The sequence below is a fragment of the Schistocerca piceifrons genome, chromosome 9, assembly GCF_021461385.2.
Source record: "Schistocerca piceifrons isolate TAMUIC-IGC-003096 chromosome 9, iqSchPice1.1, whole genome shotgun sequence".
Lineage (NCBI taxonomy): Eukaryota > Metazoa > Arthropoda > Insecta > Orthoptera > Acrididae > Schistocerca > Schistocerca piceifrons.
The window spans coordinates 11,377,217-11,397,040 of record NC_060146.1 but is presented as its reverse complement, the minus strand read 5'-3'; positions in this window follow the sequence as shown (position 1 = coordinate 11,397,040).

Genomic DNA, 19,824 nt, shown 5'->3' with positions numbered 1-19,824 from the left:
GGCACAATGCCGACTTAAGAACAAGAAAACTGACTCTTCTTACTATCTATGTGTGAACCATTCCTGTGACACTAGTTATAGATTCCGATGCTTCACTTCAGGTTTACTGTATCCCTCTGACCATCTTATTGACGATGAAACACAGAAAGTGCTTCGGAATTAAATACAAAAGGCACAATGCCGACTTAAGTGCTAGAAAACTGTCTCTTCTTACTGTCTATGTTTTGAACCACTAATGTGACACTCGTTATAGATTCCGATACTTTACTTCAGGTTTACTGTATCCCTCTGACACTCTTATTGACGATGAAACACAGAAATTGCTTCGGAATTAAATACAAAAGGCACAATGCCGACTTAAGTACAAGATAACTGACTCTTCTTTCTGTCTGTGGTTTGAACCATTCCTGTTACACAAGTTATTGATTCCGATGCTTCACTTCAGGTTTACTGTATCCCTCTGACCTTCTTATTGACGATGAAACACAGAAATTGCATCGGAATTAAATACAAAAGGAACAATGCCGACTTAAGTACAAGAAAACTGACTCTTCTTACTGTCTATGTTTTGAACCATTCCTGTGACACTAGTAATAGATTCCGATGCTTCTCTTCAGGTTTACTGTATCCCTCTGACCTTCTTACTGACGATGAAACACAGAAATAGTATCGGAATTAATACAAAAGGTACAATGCCGTCTTAAGTACAAGAAAACTGACTCTTCTTACTGTCTATGCTTTGAACCATTCATGTGACACTCGTTATAGATTCCGATGCTTTACTACAGGTTTACTGTATCCCTCCGACCTTCTTATTGACGATGAAACACAGAAATTGCCTCGGAATTAAATACAAAAATCACAATGCCGACCTAAGTACAAAATAACTGACTCCTCTTACTGTCTGTGGTTTGAACCATTCCTGTTACACTAGTTATAGATTCCGATGCTTCACTTCAGGTTTACAATTTCTGTGTCTCATCGTCAATAAGAAGGTCAGTGGGATACAGTGAACCTGAAGAGAAGCATCGGAATCTATAACTAGTGTCACAGGAATGGTTCAAAGCATAGACAGTAAGAAGAGTCAGTTTTCTTGTGCTTAAGTCGGCATTGTGCGTTTTGAATTTATGTGATTCACGTGACACTCGTTATGGAATCCGATGCTTTACTTCAGGTTTACTGTATCCCTCTGACCTTCTTATTGACGATGAAACACAGAAATTGCTTCGGAATTAAATACAAAAGGCTCAGTGCCGACTTAAGTATTTGATATCTGACTCTTCTTACTGTCTGTGGTTTGAACCATTTCTGTTACACTAGTTATAGATTCCGATGCTTCACTTCAGGTTTTGTGTATCCCTCTGACCTTCTTATTGACGATGAAAAACAGAAATTGCATCGGAATTAAATACAAAAGGCACAATACCGACTTAAGAACAAGAAAACTGACTCTTATTACTATCTATGTTTGAACCATTCCTGTGACACTACTAATAGATTCCGATGCTTCACTTCAGGTTTACTGTATCCCTCTGACCATCCTATTGACGATGAAACACAGAAAGTGCATCGGAATTAAACACAAAAGGAACAAGGCCGACTTAAGTACAAGAAAACTGACTCGTCTTAGTGTCTATGCTTTGAACCATTCCTGTGACACTCGTTATAGATTCTGCTACTTCACTTCAGGTTTACTGTATCCCTCTGACCTCCTTATTGACGATGAAACACAGAAATTGCTTCGGAATTGAATACAAAATGCACAATGCCGATTTAAGTACAAGAAAGCTGACTCTTCTTACTGTGTATGTTTTGAACCATTCATGTGACACTCGTTTTAGATTCCGATGCTTTACTTCAGGTTTACCGTATCCCTCTGACCTTCGTATTGACGATGAAACACAGAAATTGCATCGGAATTAAATACAAAAGGCACAATGCCGACTTGAGTACAAGAAAACTGACTCTTCTTACTGTCTATGTTTTGAACCATTCATGTGACACTAGTAATAGATTCCGATGCTTCACTTCAGGTTTACTGTATCCCTCTGACCTTCTTATTGACGATGAAACACAGAAATTGCTTCGGAATTAAATACAAAAGGCACAATGCCGATTTAAGTACAAGAAAGCTGACTCTTCTTACTGCCTATGTTTTGAACCATTCATGTGACACTCGTTATAGATTCCGATGCTTTACTTCAGGTATACCGTATCCCTCTGACGTTCTTATTGACGATCAAATACAGAAGTTGCTCCCCTAATGAAATACAAAAGGCACAATGCCGACTTAAGTACAAGATAACTGATTCTTATTACTGTCTATGATTTGAACCATTCCTGTGACACTAGTTACAGATTCCGATGCTTCAGTTCAGGTTTACTGTTTCCCTCTGACCTTCTTATTGACGATAAAAAACACAGAAATTGCATCGGAATTAAATACAAAAGGCACAATGCCGACTTAAGTACAAGAAAACTGACTCTTCTTACAGTCTATGCTTTTGAACCATTCGTGAGACACTAGTTATAGATTCCGATGCTTCACTTCAGGTTTACTGTATCCCTCTGACCTTCTTATTGACGATGAAACACAGATATTGCAACGGAATTAAAAACAAAAGGAACAATGCCTACTTAAGTACAAGAAAACTGACTCTTCTTCCTGTCTATGTTTAGAACCATTCCTGTGACACTAGCTATAGATTCCGATGCTTCACTTCAGGTTTACTGTATCCCTCTGACCTTCGTATTGACGATGAAACACAGAAGTCGCATCGGAATTAAATACAAAAGGCACAATGCCGACTTAAGTACAAGAAAACTCACTTTTCTTACTGTCTATGTTTTGAAACAATCCTGTGACACTAGTTATAGATTCCCATGCTTCACTTCTTGTTTACTGTATCCCTCTGACCTTCGTATTGACGATGAAATACAGAAATAGCATCGGAATTAAATACAAAAGGCACAATGCCGACTTGAGTGCAAGAAAACTGACTCTTCTTACTGTCTATGTTTTGAACCATTCATGTGACACTAGTTATAATTTCCGAAGCTTCACTTCAGGTTTACTGTTTCCATCTGACCTTCTTATTGACCATGTAACACAGAATTTGCATCGGAATTAAATTCAAAACGCACAATACCGACTTAAGTACAAGGAAACTAACTCTTCTTACTGTCTATGTTTTGAACCATTCCTGTTAAACTAGTTATAGATTCCAATGCGTCACTTCAGGTTTACTGTATCCCTCTGACCTTCTTATTGACGATAATACACAGAAAATACATCGGGATTAAATACAAAAGGCACAATGCCGACTTAAGTACAAGAAAACAGACTCTTCTTACTGCCTATGATTTGAACCATTCCTGTGACACTAGTTATAGAATCTTGTGCTTCACTTCAGGTTTACTGTATCCCTCTGACCTCCTTATCGACGATGAAACACAGAAATTGCATCGGAATTAAATACAAAAGGCACAATGCCGACTTACGTACAAGAAAACAGTCTCTTCTTACTGTCTATGTTTTGAACCATTCATGTGGCACTCGTTATAGATTCCGATACTTTACTTCAGGTTTACTGTATCCCTCTGACCTTCTTATTGACGATGAAACACAGAAATTGCATCGGAATTAAATACAAAAGGCACAATGCCGACTTAAGTACAAGATAACTGACTATTCTTACTGTCTGTGGTTTGAACCATTCCTGTTACACTAGTTATAGATTCCGATGCTTCACTTCAGGTTTACTGTATCCCTCTGACCTTCTTATTGACGATGAAACACAGAAATTGCGTCGGAATTAAATACAAACGGCACAATGCCGACTTAAGTACAAGAAAACTGACTCTTCTTACTGTCTATGTTTGAACCATTCCTGTGACACTAATTATAGATTCCGATGCTTCACTTCAGGTTTACTGTATCCCTCTGACCTCCTTATTGACGATGAAACACAGAAATTGCATCGGAATTAAATACAAAAGGAACAATGCCGACTTAAGTACAAGAAAACTGACTCTTCTTACTGTCTATGTTTTGAACCATTCCTGTGACACTAGTTATAGATTCTGCTGCTTCACTTCATGTTTACTGTATCCCTCTGACCTTCTTATTGACGATGAAACACAGAAATCGCATCGGAGTTAAATACAAAGGCACAATGCCGTCTGAAGTACAAGAAAACTGACTCTTCTTACAGTCTATGTTTTGAACCATTCATGTGACACTAGTTATAGATTCCGATGCTTCACTTCAGGTTTACAATTTCTGTGTTTCATCGTCAATAAGAAGGTCAGTGGGATACAGTGAACCTGAAGAGAAGCATCGGAATCTATAACTAGTGTCACAGGTATGGTTCAAAGCATAGACAGGAAGAAGAGTCAGTTTTCTTGTACTAAAGTCGGCATTGTGCGTTTTGTATTTATGTGATTCATGTGACACTCGTTATAGATTCCGATGCTTTACTTCAGGTTTACTGTATCCCTCTGACCTTCTTATTGACGATGAAACACAGAAATTGCTTCGGAATTAAATACAAAAGGCACAGTGCCGACTTAAGTATTTGATATCAGACTCTTCTTACTGTCTGTGGTTTGAACCATTCCTGTTACACTAGTTATAGATTCCGATGCTTCACTTCAGGTTTTGTGTATCCCTCTGACCATCTTATTGACGATGAAACACAGAAAGTGCATCGGAATTAAACACAAAAGGAACAATGCCGACATAAGTACAAGAAAACTGACTCTTCTTAGTGTCTATGCTTTGAACCATTCCTGTGACACTAGTTATAGATTCTGCTACTTCACTTCAGGTTTACTGTTTCCCTCTGACCTCCTTATTGACGATGAAACACAGAAATTGCTTCGGAATTAAATACAAAAGGCACAATGCCGATTTAAGTACAAGAAAGCTGACTCTTCTTACTGTGTATGTTTTGAACCATTCATGTAACACTCGTTGTAGATTCCGATGCTTTACTTCAGGTTTACCGTATCCCTCTGACCTTCGTATTGACGATGAAACACAGAAATTGCATCGGACTTAAATACAAAAGGCACAATGCCGACTTGAGTACAAGAAAACTGACTCTTCTTACTGTCTATGTTTTGAACCATTCATGTGACACTAGTAATAGATTCCGATGCTTCACTTCAGGTTTACTGTATCCCTCTGACCTTCTTATTGACTATGAAACACAGAAATTGCTTCGAAATTAAATACAAAAGGCACAATGCCGATTTAAGTACAAGAAAGCTGACTCTTCTTACTGCCTATGTTTTGAACCATTCATGTGACACTCGTCATAGATTCCGATGCTTTACTTCAGGTTTACCGTATCCCTCTGACGTTCTTATTGACGATGAAATACAGAAGTTGCTTCCGAATGAAATACAAAAGGCACAATGCCGACTTAAGTACAAGATAACTGATTCTTATTACTGTCTATAATTTGAACCATTCCTGTGACACTAGTTACAGATTCCGATGCTTCAGTTCAGGTTGACTGTTTCCCTCTGACCTTCTTATTGACGATGAAACACAGAAATTGCATCGGAATTAAATACAAAAGGCACAATGCCGACTTAAGTACAAGAAAACTGACTCTTCTTACTGTCTATGTTTTGAACCATACCTGTGACACTAGTTATAGATACCGATGCTTCACTTCAGGTTTACTGTATCCCTCTGACCTTCTTATTGACGATGAAACACAGAAATCGCAGTGGAGTTAAATACAAAGGCACATTGCCGACTTAAGTACAAGAAAACTGACTCTTCTTACAGTCTATGCTTTTGAACCATTCGTGAGACACCAGTTATAGATTCCGATGCTTCACTTCAGGTTTACTGTATCCCTCTGACCTTCTTATTGACGATGAAACACAGATATTGCAACGGAATTAAATACAAAAGGAACAATGCCGACTTACGTACAAGAAAACTGAATCTTCTTCCTGTCTATGTTTAGAACCATTCCTGTGTCACTAGCTATAGATTCCGATGCTTCACTTCAGGTTTACTGTATCCCTCTGACCTTCGTATTGACGATGAAACACAGAAGTTGCATCGGAATTAAATACAAAAGGCACAATGCCGACTTAAGTACAAGAAAACTCACTTTTCTTACTGTCTATGTTTTGAAACAATCCTGTGACACTAGTTATAGATTCCCATGCTTCACTTCTTGTTTACTGTATCCCTCTGACCTTCGTATTGACGATGAAACACAGAAATTGCATCGGAATTAAATACAAAAGGCACAATGCCGACTTGAGTGCAAGAAAACAGACTCTTCTTACTGTCTATGTTTTGAACCATTCATGTGACACTAGTTATAATTTCCGAAGCTTCACTTCAGGTTTACTGTATCCATCTGACCTTCTTATTGACCATGTAACACAGAATTTGCATCGGAATTAAATTCAAAACGGACAATACCGACTTAAGTACAAGGAAACTGACTCTTCTTACTGTCTATGTTTTGAACCATTCCTGTTACACGAGTTATAGATTCCAATGCTTCACTTCAGGTTTACTGTATCCCTCTGACCTTCTTATTGAAGATAATACACAGAAATTACATCGGAATTAAATACAAAAGGCACAATGCCGACTTAAGTACAAGAAAACTGACTCTTCTTACTGCCTATGATTTGAACCATTCCTGTGACACTAGTTATAGAATCTGATGCTTCACTTCAGGTTTACTGTATCCCTCTGACCTCCTTATCGATGATGAAACACAGAAATTGCATCGGAATTAAATAAAAAAGGCACAATGCCGACTTAAGTACAAGAAAACAGACTCTTCTTACTGTCTATGTTTTGAACCATTCATGTGACACTCGTTATGGATTCCGATACTTTACTTCAGGTTTACTGTATCCCTCTGACCTTCTTATTGACGATGAAACACAGAAATTGCGTCGGAATTAAATACAAACGGCACAATGCCGACTTAAGTACAAGAAAACTGACTCTTCTTACTGTCTATGTTTGAACCATTCCTGTGACACTAGTTATAGATTCCGATGCTTCACTTCAGGTTTACTGTATCCCTCTGACATTCTTACTGACGATGAAACACAGAAATTGCATCGGAATTAAATACAAAAGGAACAATGCCGACTTAAGTACAAGAAAACTGACTCTTCTTACTGTCTATGTTTTGAACCATTCCTGTGACACTAGTTATAGATTCTGCTGCTTCACTTCAGGTTTACTGTATCCCTCTGACCTTCTTATTGACGATGAAACACAGAAATCGCATCGGAGTTAAATACAAAGGCACAATGCCGTCTGAAGTACAAGAAAACTGACTCTTCTTACAGTCTATGTTTCGAAACATTCCTGTGACACTAGTTATAGATTCCGATGCTTCACTTCTTGTTTACTGTATCCCTCTGACCTTCTTATTGACGATGAACCACAGAAATTGCATCGGAATTAAATACAAAATGCACAATGCCGACTTAAGTACAAGAATACTGACTCTTCTTACTGTCTATGTTTTGACCCATTCATGTGACACTAGTTATACATTCCGATGCTTCACTTCAGGTCTACTGTATCCGTCTGACCTTCTTATTGACGATGAAACACAGAAATTGCATTGGACACTAATTCAAAAGGCACAATGCCGACTTAAGTACAAGGAAACTGACTCTTCTTACTGTCTACGTTTTGAACCAGTCCTGTGACACTAGTTATAGATTCCAATGCTTCACTTCAGGTTTACTGTATCCCTCTGACCTTCTTCTTGACGATAATACACAGAAATTGCATCGGAATTAAATACAAAAGGCACAATGCCGACTTAAGTACAAGTAAACTGACTCTTCTTACTGTCTATGTTTAAACCATTCCTGTTACACTAGTTATAGATTCTGCTGCTTCACTTCAGGTTTACTGTATCCCTCTGACCTCCTTATTGACGATGAAACACAGAAATTGCATCGGAATTAAATACAAAAGGCACAATGCCGACTTAAGTACAAGAAAACCGACTCTTCTTACTGTCTATGTTTTGAACCATTCATGTGACACTCGTTATAGATTCCGATACTTTAGTTCAGGTTTACTGTATCCCTCTGACCTTCTTATTGAGGATGAAACACAGAAATTGCTTCGGAATTAAATACAAAAGGCACAATGCCGACTTGAGTGGAAGAAAACTGACTCTTCTTACTGTCTATGTTTTGAACCATTCATGTGACACTAGTTATAATTTCCGAAGCTTCACTTCAGGTTTACTCTATCCATCTGACCTTCTTATTGACGATGTAACACAGAATTTGCATCGGAATTAAATTCAAAACGCACAATACCGACTTAAGTACAAGGAAACTGAGTCTTCTTACTGTCTATGATTTGAACCATTCCTATTACACTAGTTATAGATTCCAATGCTTCACTTCAGGTTTACTGTATCCCTCTGACCTCCTTATTGACGATGAAACACAGAAATTGCGTCGGAATTAAATACAAACGGCACAATGCCGACTTAAGTACAAGAAAACTGACTCTTCTTACTGTCTATGTTTGAACCATTCCTGTGACACTAATAATAGATTCCGATGCTTCACTTCAGGTTTACTGTATCCCTCTGACCTTCTTATTGACGATGAAACACAGAAATTGCATCGGAATTAAATACAAAAGGAACAATGCCGACTTAAGTACAAGAAAACTGACTCTTCTTACTATCTATATTTTGAACCATTCCTGTGACACTAGTTATAGATTCTGCTGCTTCACTTCAGGTTTACTGTATCCCTCTGACCTGCTTATTGACGATGAAACACAGAAATTGCATTGGAATTAAATACAAAAGGCACAATGCCGACTTAAGTACAAGAAAACCGACTCTTCTTACTGTCTATGTTTTGAACCATTCATGTGACACTCGTTATAGATTCCGATGCTTTACTTCAGGTTTACCGTATCCCTCAGTCCTTCTTATTGACGATGAAACACAGAAAGTGCTTCGGAATGAAATACAAAAGGCACAATGCCAACTTAAGTACAAGATAACTGATTCTTCTTATTGTCTATGATTTGAACCATTCCTGTGAAACTAGTTATAGATTCCGATGTTTCAGTTCAGGTTTACTGTTTCCCTCTGACCTTCTTATTGACTATGAAACACAGAAATTGCATCGGAAATAAATATAAAAGGCACAATGCCGACTTAAGTACAAGAAAACTGGCTCTTCTTATTGTCTATGTTATGAACCATTCCTGTGACACTAGTTATAGATACCGATGCTTCACTTCAGATTTACTGTATCACTCTGACCTCATTATTGACGATGAAACACAGAAATTGCATCGGAAATAAATACAAAAGGTACAATGCCTGTTAAGTACGAGAAAACTGACCCTTCTTACTGACTATGCTTTGAACCATTCATGTGACACTAGTAATAGATTCCGATGCTTCACTTCAGGTTTACTGTATCCCTCTGACCTTCTTATTGACGATGAAACACAGAAATTGCATAGGAATTAATACAAAAGGTACAATGCCGACTTAAGTACAAGAAAACTGACTCTTCTTACTGTCTATGTTTTGAACCATTCATGTTACACTCGTTATAGATTCCGGTGCTTTACTTCAGGTTTACCGTATCCCTCTGACCTTCTTATTGACGATGAAATACAGAAGTTGCTTCCGAATGAAATACAAAAGGCACAATGCCGACTTAAGTACAAGATAACTGATTCTTCTTACTGTCTATGATTTGAAGCATTCCTGTGACACTAGTTACAGATTCCGATGCTTCAGTTCAGGTTTACTGTTTCCCTCTGACCTTCTTATTGACGATGAAACACAGATATTGCATCGGAATTAAATACAAAAGGAACAATGCCGACTTAAGTACAAGAAAACTGACTCTTCTTCCTGTCTATGTTTTGAACCATTCCTGTGACACTAGTTATAGCTTCCGAAGCTTCACTTCAGGTTTACTGTATCCATCGGACCTTCTTATTGACGATGTAACACAGAATTTGCATCGGAATTAAATTCAAAAGGCACAATACCGACTTAAGTACAAGGAAACTGACTCTTCTTACTGTCTATGTTTTGAACCATTCCTGTGACACTAATTATAATTCCAATGCTTCACTTCAGGTTTACTGTATCCCTCTGACCTTCTTATTGACGATAATACACAGAAATTGGATCGGAATTAAATACAAAAGGCACAATGCCGACTTAAGTACAAGAAAACTGACTCTTCTTATTGTCTATGTTTTGAACCATACCTGTGATACTAGTTATAGATACCGATGCTTCACTTCAGGTTTACTGTATCCCTCTGACCTTCGTATTGACGATGAAACACAGAAGTTGCATCGGAATTAAATACAAAAGGCACAATGCCGACTTAAGTACAAGAAAACTCACTTTTCCTACTGTCTATGTTTTGAAACAATCCTGTGACACTAGTTATAGATTCCGATGCTTCACTTCTTGTTTACTGTATCCCTCTGACCTTCGTATTGACGATGAAACACAGAAATTGCATCGTAATTAAATACAATAGGCGCATTGCCGACTTGAGTGCAAGAAAACTGACTCTTCTTACTGTCTATGTTTGGAACCATTCATGTGACACTAGTTATAGCTTCCGAAGCTTCACTTCAGGTTTACTGTATCCATCGGACCTTCTTATTGACGATGTAACACAGAATTTGCATCGGAATTAAATTCAAAAGGCACAATACCGACTTAAGTACAAGGAAACTGACTCTTCTTACTGTCTATGTTTTGAACCATTCCTGTGACACTAATTATAATTCCAATGGTTCACTTCAGGTTTACTGTATCCCTCTGACCTTCTTATTGACGATAATACACAGAAATTGCATCGGAATTAAATTCAAAAGGCACAATACCGACTTAAGTACAAGAAAACAGTCTCTTCTTACTGTCTATGTTTTGAACCATTCATGTGACACTCGTTATAGATTCCGATACTTTACTTCAGGTTTACTGTATCCCTCTGACCCTCTTATTGACGATGAAACACAGAAATAGCTTCGGAATTAAATACAAAAGGCACAATGCCGACTTAAGTACAAGATAACTGACTCTTCTTACTGTCTGTGGCTTGAACCATTCCTGTTACACTAGTTATAGATTCCGAGGCTTCACTTCAGGTTTACTGTATCCCTCTGACCTTCTTATTGACGATGAAACACAGAAATTGCATCGGAATTAAATACAAACGGCACAATGCCGACTTAAGTACAAGAAAACTGACTCTTCTTACTGTCTATGTTTGAACCATTCCTGTGACACTAATTATAGATTCCGATGCTTCACTTCAGGTTTACTGTATCCCTCTGACCTTCTTATTGGCGATGAAACACAGAAATTGCATCGGAATTAAATACAAAATGAACAATGCCGACTTAAGTACAAGAAAACTGACTCTTCTTACTGTCTATGTTTTGAACCATTCCTGTGACACTAGTAATAGATTCCGATGCTTCTCTTCAGGTTTACTGTATCCCTCCGACCATCTTACTGACGATGAAACACAGAAATAGTATCGGAATTAATACAAAAGGTACAATGCCGTCTTAAGTACAAGAAAACTGACTCTTCTTACTGTCTATGCTTTGAACCATTCATGTGACACTCGTTATAGATTCCGAAGCTTTACTACAGGTTTACTGTATCCCTCCGACCTTCTTATTGACGATGAAACACAGAAATTGCTTCGGAATTAAATACAAAAATCACAATGCCGACCTAAGTACAAAATAACTGACTCCTCTTACTGTCTGTGGTTTGAACCATTCCTGTTACACGAGTTATAGATTCCGATGCTTCACTTCAGGTTTACTATTTCTGTGTTTCATCGTCAATAGGAAGGTCAGAGGGATACAGTAAACCTGAAGTGAAGCATCGGAATCTATAACTAGTGTCACAGGAATGGTTCAAAGCATAGACAGTAAGAAGAGTCAGTTTTCTTGTACTTAAGACGGCATTGTGCGTTTTGTATTTATGTGATTCATGTTACACTCGTTATAGATTCCGATGCTTTACTTCAGGTTTACTGTATCCCTCTGACCTTCTTATTGACGATGAAACACAGAAATTGCTTCGGAATTAAGTACAAAAGGCACAGTGCCGACTTAAGTACAAGATTTCTGACACTTCTTACTGTCTGTGGTTTGAACCATTCCTGTTACACTAGTTATATATTCCGATGCTTCACTTCAGGTTTGCTGTATCCCTCTGACCTTCTTATTGACGATGAAACACAGAAATTGCATCGGAATTAAATACAAATGGCACAATGCTGACTTAAGAACAAGAAAACTGACTCTTCTTACTGTCTATGTTTGAACCATTCCTGTGACACTAGTTATAGATTCCAATGCTTCACTTCAGGTATACTGTATCCCTCTGACCATCTTATTGACGATGAAACACAGAAAGAGCATCGGAATTAAACACAAAAGGAACAATGCCGACTTAAGTACAAGAAAACTGACTCTTCTTAGTGTCTATGTTTTGAACCATTCCTGTGACACTAGTTATAGATTCTGATGCTTCACTTCAGGTTTACTGTATCCCTCTGACCTCCATATCGACGATGAGACACAGAAATTGCATCGGAATTAAATACAAAAGGCACAATGCCGACTTAAGTTCAAGAAAACTGACTCTTCCTACTGTCTATGTTTTGAACCATTCATGTGACACTCGTTATAGATTCCGATGCTTTACTTCAGGTTTACCGTATCCCTCTGACGTTCTTATTGACGATGAAATACAGAAGTTGCTTCCGAATGAAATACAAAAGGCACAATGCCGACTTAAGTACAAGATAACTGATTCTTATTACTGTCTATGATTTGAACCATTCCTGTGACACTAGTTACAGATTCCGATGCTTCAGTTCAGGTTTACTGTTTCCCTCTGACCTTCTTATTGACAATGAAACACAGAAATTGCATCGGAATTAAATACAAAAGGCACAATGCCGACATAAGTACAAGAAAACTGACTCTTCTTACTGTCTATGTTTTGAACCATTCCTGTGACACTAGTTATAGATACCGATGCTTCACTTCAGTTTTACTGTATCCCTCTGACCTTCTTATTGACGATGAAACACAGAAATCGCAGTGGAGTTAAATACAAAGGCCCATTGCCGACTTAAGTACAAGAAAACTGACTCTTCTTACAGTCTATGATTTTGAACCATTCGTGAGACACTAGTTATAGATTCCGATGCTTCACTTCAGGTTTACTGTATCACTCTGACCTTCTTATTGACGATGAAATACAGATATTGCATCGGAATTAAATACAAAAGGAACAATGCCGACTTAAGTACGAGAAAACTGACTCTTCTTCCTGTCTATGTTTAGAACCATTCCTGTGACACTAGCCATAGATTCCGATGCTTCACTTCAGGTTTACTGTATCCCTCTGACCTTCGTATTGACGATGAAACACAGAAGTTGCATCGGAATTAAATACAAAAGGCACAATGCCGACTTAAGTACAAGAAAACTCACTTTTCTTACTGTCTATGTTTTGAAACAATCCTGTGACACTAGTTATAGATTCCCATGCTTCACTTCTTGTTTACTGTATCCCTCTGACCTTCGTATTGACGATGAAACACAGAAAATACAACGGAATTAAATACAAAAGGCACAATGCCGACATGAGTGCAAGAAAACTGACTCTTCTTACTGTCTATGTGACACTAGTTATAATTTCCGAAGTTTCACTTCAGGTTTACTGTATCCATCTGACCTCCTTATTGACGATGTAACACAGAATTTGCATCGGAATTAAATTCAAAACGCACAATACCGACTTAAGTACAAGGAAACTGACTTTTCTTACTGTCTATGTTTGAACCATTCCTGTTACACTAGTTATAGTTTCCGATGCTTCACTTCAGGTTTACTGTATCCCTCTGACCTTCTTATTGACGATAATACACAGAAATTACATCGGAATTAAATACAAAAGGCACAATGCCGACTTCAGTACAAGAAAACTGACTCTTCTTACTGCCTACGATTTGAACCATTCCTGTGACACTAGTTATAGAATCTGATGCTTCACTTCAGGTTTACTGTATCCCTCTGACCTCCTTATCGACGATGAAACACAGAAATTGCATCGGAATTAAGTACAAAAGGCACAATGCCGACTTATGTACAAGAAAACAGTCTCTTCTTACTGTCTATGTTTTGAACCATTCATGTGATGCTCGTTATAGATTCCGATACTTTACTTCAGGTTTACTGTATCCATCTGACCTTCTTATTGACGATGAAACACAGAAATTGCTTCGGAATTAAATACAAAAGGCACAATGCCGACTTAAGTACAAGATAACTGACTCTTCTTACTGTCTGTGGTTTGAACCATTTCTGTTACACTAGTTATAGATTCCGATGCTTCACTTCAGGTTTACTGTATCCCTCTGACCTTCTTATTGACGATGAAACACAGAAATTGCGTCGGAATTAAATACAAACGGCACAATGCCGACTTAAGTACAAGAAAACTGACTCTCCTTACTGTCTTTGTTTGAACCATTCCTGTGACACTAATTATAGATTCCGATGCTTCACTTCAGGTTTACTGTATTCCTTTGACCTTCTTATTGACGATGAAACACAGAAATTGCATCGGAATTAAATACAAAAGGAACAATGCCGACTTAAGTACAAGAAAATTGACTCTTCTTACTGTCTATGATTTGAACCATTCCTGTGACACTAGTTATAGATTCCAATGCTTCACTCCAGGTTTACTGTATCCCTCTGACCTTCAGCTTGACGATAATACACAGAAATTGCATCGGAATTAAATACAAAAGGCACAATGCCGACTTAAGTACAAGAAAACTGACTCTTCTTACTGTCTATGTTTGAACCATTCCTGTGACACTAGTTATAGATTCTGATGCTTCACTTCAGGTTTACTGTATCCCTCTGACCTCCTTATTGACGATGAAACACAGAAATTGCATCGGAATTAAATACAAAAGGCACAATGCCGACTTAAGTACAAGAAAACCGACTCTTCTTACTGTCTATGTTTTGAACCATTCATGTGACACTCGTTATAGATTCCGATGCTTTACTTCAGGTTTACTGTATCCCTCAGACCTTCTTATTGACGATGAAACACAGAAATTGCTTCGGAATTAAATACAAAAGGCACAATGCCAACTTAAGTACAAGATAACTGATTCTTCTTACTGTCTATGATTTGAACCATTCCTGTGAAACTAGTTACAGATTCCGATGCTTCAGTTCAGGTTTACTGTTTCCCTCTGACCTTCTTATTGACGATGAAACACAGAAATTGCATCGGAATTAAATACAAAAGGCACAATGCCGACTTAAGTACAAGAAAACTGACTCTTCTTACTGTCTATGCTTTGAACCATTCCTGTGACACTAGTTGAAGATACCGATGCTTCACTTCAGGTTTACTGTATCCCTCTGACCTTCTTATTGACGATGAAACACAGAAATCGCAGTGGAGTTAAATACAAAGGCACATTGCCGACGTAAGTACAAGAAAACTGACTCTTCTTACAGTCTATGCTTTTGAACCATTCGTGAGACACTAGTTATAGATTCCGATGCTTCACTTCAGGTTTACTGTATCCCTCTGACCTTCTTGTTGACGATGAAACACAGATACTGCAACGGAATTAAATACAAAAGGAACAATGCCGACTTAAGTACAAGAAAACTGACTCTTCTTCCTGTCTATGTTTAGAACCATTCCTGTGACACTAGCTATAGATTCCGATGCTTCACTTGAGGTTTACTGTATCCCTCTGACCTTCGTATTGACGATGAAACACAGAAGTTGCATCGAAATTAAATACAAAAGGCACAATGCGGACTTGAGTGCAAGAAAACTGACTCTTCTTATTGTCTATGTTTGGAACCATTCATGTGACACTAGTTATAGCTTCCGAAGCTTCACTTCCGGTTTACTGTATCCATCTGACCTTCTTATTGACGATGTAACACAAAATTTGCATCGTAATTAAATTCAAAAGGCACAATACCGACTTAAGTACAAGGAAACTGACTCTTCTTACTGTCTATGTTTTGAACCATTCCTGTGACACTAGTTATTATTCCAATGCTTCACTTCAGGTTTACTGTATCCCTCTGACCTTCTTATTGACGATAATACACAGAAATTGCATCGGAATTAAATACAAAAGGCACAATGCCGACTTAAGTACAAGAAAACTGACTCTTCTTACTGCCTATGATTTGAACCATTCCTGTGACACTAGTTATAGAATCTGATGCTTCACTTCAGGTTTACTGTATCCCTCTGACCTCCTTATCGACGATGAAACACAGAAATTGCATCGGAATTAAATACAAAATGCACAATGCCGACTCAAGTACAAGAAAACAGTCTCTTCTTACTGTCTATGTTTTGAACCATTCATGTGACACTCGTTATTGATTCCGATACTTTACTTCAGGTTTACTGTATCCCTCTGACCTTCTTATTGACGATGAAACACAGAAATTGCCACGGAATTAAATACAAAAGGCACAATGCCGACTTAAGTACAAGATAACTGACTCTTCTTACTGTCTGTGGTTTGAACCATTCCTGTTACACTAGTTATAGATTCCGATGCTTCACTTCAGGTTTACTGTATCCCTCTGACCTTCTTATTGACGATGAAACACAGAAATCGCAGTGGAGTTAAATACAAAGGCACATTGCCGACTTAAGTACAAGAAAATGACTCTTCTTACAGTCTATGCTTTTGAACCATTCGTGAGACACTAGTTATAGATTCCGATGCTTCACTTCAGGTTTACTGTATCCCTCTGACCTACTTATTGACGATGAAACACAGAAATTGCATCGGAATTAAATACGAAAGGAACAATGCCGACTTAAGTACAAGAAAACTGACTTTTCTTACTGTCTATGTTTTGAACCATTCCTGAGACACTAGTTATAGATTCTGCTGCCTCACTTCAGGTTTACTGTATCCCTCTGACCTTCTTATTGACGATGAAACACAGAAATCGCATCGGAGTTAAATACAAAGGCACAATGCCGACTTAAGTACAAGAAAACTGACTCTTCTTACAGTCTATGTTTTGAACCATTCCTGTGACACTAGTTATAGATTCCGATGCTTCACTTCTTGTTTACTGTATCCCTCTGACCTTCTTATTGACGATGAAACACAGAAATTGCTTCGGAATTAAATACAAAAGGCACAATGCCGACTTAAGTACAAGAAAACTGACTCTTCTTACTGTCTATGTTTTGAACCATTCATGTGACACTAGTTATACATTCCGATGCTTCACTTCAGGTCTACTGTATCCGTCTGACCTTCTTATTGACGATGAAACACAGAAATTGCATCGGAAATTAATTCAAAAGGCTAAATGCCGACTTAAGTACAAGGAAACTTACTCTTCTTACTGTCTATGTTTTGAACCATTCCTGTTACACTAGTTATAGATTCCAATGCTTCACTTCAGGTTTACTGTATCCCTCTGACCTTCTTCTTGACGATAATACACATCAATTGCATCGGAATTAAATACAAACGGGACAATGCCGACTTAAGTACAAGAAAACTCACTTTTCTTACTCTCTATGATTTGAAACAATCCTGTGACACTAGTTATAGATTCCGATGCTTCACTTCTTGTTTACTGTATCCCTCTGACCTTCGTATTGACGATGAAACACAGAAGTTGCATCGGAATTAAATACAAAAGGCACAATGCCGACTTAAGTACAAGAAAACTCACTTTTCTTACTGTCTATGTTTTGAAACAATCCTGTGACACTAGTTAAAGAGTCCGATGCTTCACTTCTTGTTTACTGTATCCCTCTGACCTTCGTATTGACGATGAAACACAGAAGTTGCATCGAAATTAAATACAAAAGGCACAATGCGGATTTGAGTGCAAGAAAACTGACACTTCTTATTGTCTATGTTTGGAACCATCATGTGACACTAGTTATAGCTTCCGAAGCTTCACTTCCGGTTTACTGTATCCATCTGACCTTCTTATTGACGATGTAACACAGAATTTGCATCGGAATTAAATTCAAAAGGCACAATACCGACTTAAGTACAAGGAAACTGACTCTTCTTACTGTCTATGTTTTGAACCATTCCTGTGACACTAGTTATAATTCCAATGCTTCACTTCAGGTTTACTGTATCCCTCTGACCGTCTTATTGACGATAATACACAGAAATTGAATCGGAATTAAATACAATAGGCACAATGCCGACTTAAGTACAAGAAAACTGACTCTTCTTACTGCCTATGATTTGAACCATTCCTGTGACACTAGTTATAGAATCTGATAATTCACTTCAGGTTTACTGTATCCCTCTGACCTCCTTATCGACGATGAAACACAGAAATTGCATCGGAATTAAATACAAAAGGCACAATGCCGACTTAAGTACAAGAAAACAGTCTCTTCTTACGGTCTATGTTTTGAACCATTCATGTGACACTCGTTATAGATTCCGATACTTTACTTCAGGTTTACTGTATCCCTCTGACCTTCTTATTGACGATGAAACACAGAAATTGCTTCGGAATTAAATACAAAAGGCACAATGCCGACTTAAGTACAAGATAACTGACTCTTCTTACTGTCTGTGGTTTGAACCATTCCTGTTACACTAGTTATAGATTCCGATGCTTCACTTCAGGTTTACTGTATCCCTCTGACCTTCTTATTGACGATGAAACACAGAAATTGCATCGGAATTAAATACAAACGGCACAATGCCGACTTAAGTACAAGTAAACTGACTCTTCTTACTGTCTATGTTTGAACCATTTCTGTGACACTAATTATAGATTCCGATGCTTCACTTCAGGTTTACTGTATCCCTCTGACCTACTTATTGACGATGAAACACAGAAATTGCATCGGAATTAAATACAAAAGGAACAATGCCGACTTAAGTACAAGAAAACTGACTCTTCTTACTGTCTATGATTTGAACCATTCCTGTGACACTAGTTATAGATTCTGCTGCCTCACTTCCGGTTTACTGTATCCCTCTGACCTTCTTATTGACGATGAAACACAGAAATCGCATCGGAGTTAAATACAAAGGCACAATGCCGACTTAAGTACAAGAAAACTGACTCTTCCTACAGTCTATGTTTTGAACCATTCCTGTGACACTAGTTATAGATTCCGATGCTTCACTTTTTGTTTACTGTATCCCTCTGACCTTCTTATTAACGATGAAACACAGAAGTTGCTTCGGAATTAAATACAAAAGGCACAATGCCGACTTAAGTACAAGAAAACTGATTCTTCTTACTGTCTATGTTTTGAACCATTCATGTGACGCTAGTTATACATTCCGATGCTTCACTTCAGGTCTACTGTATCCGTCTGACCTTCTTATTGACGATGAAACACAGAAATTGCATCGGAAATTAATTCAAAAGGCTAAATGCCGACTTAAGAACAAGGAAACTTACTCTCCTTACTGTCTATGTTTTGAACCATTCCTGTTACACTAGTTATAGATTCCGATGCTTCACTTCAGGTTTACAATTTCTGTGTTTCATCGTCAATAAGAAGGTCAGTGGGATACAGTGAACCTGAAGAGAAGCATCGGAATCTATAACTAGTGTAACAGGAATGGTTCAAAGCATAGACAGTCAGAAGAGTCAGTTTTCTTGTACTGAAGTCGGCATTGTGCGTTTTGTATTTATGTGATTCATGTGACACTCGTTATAGATCC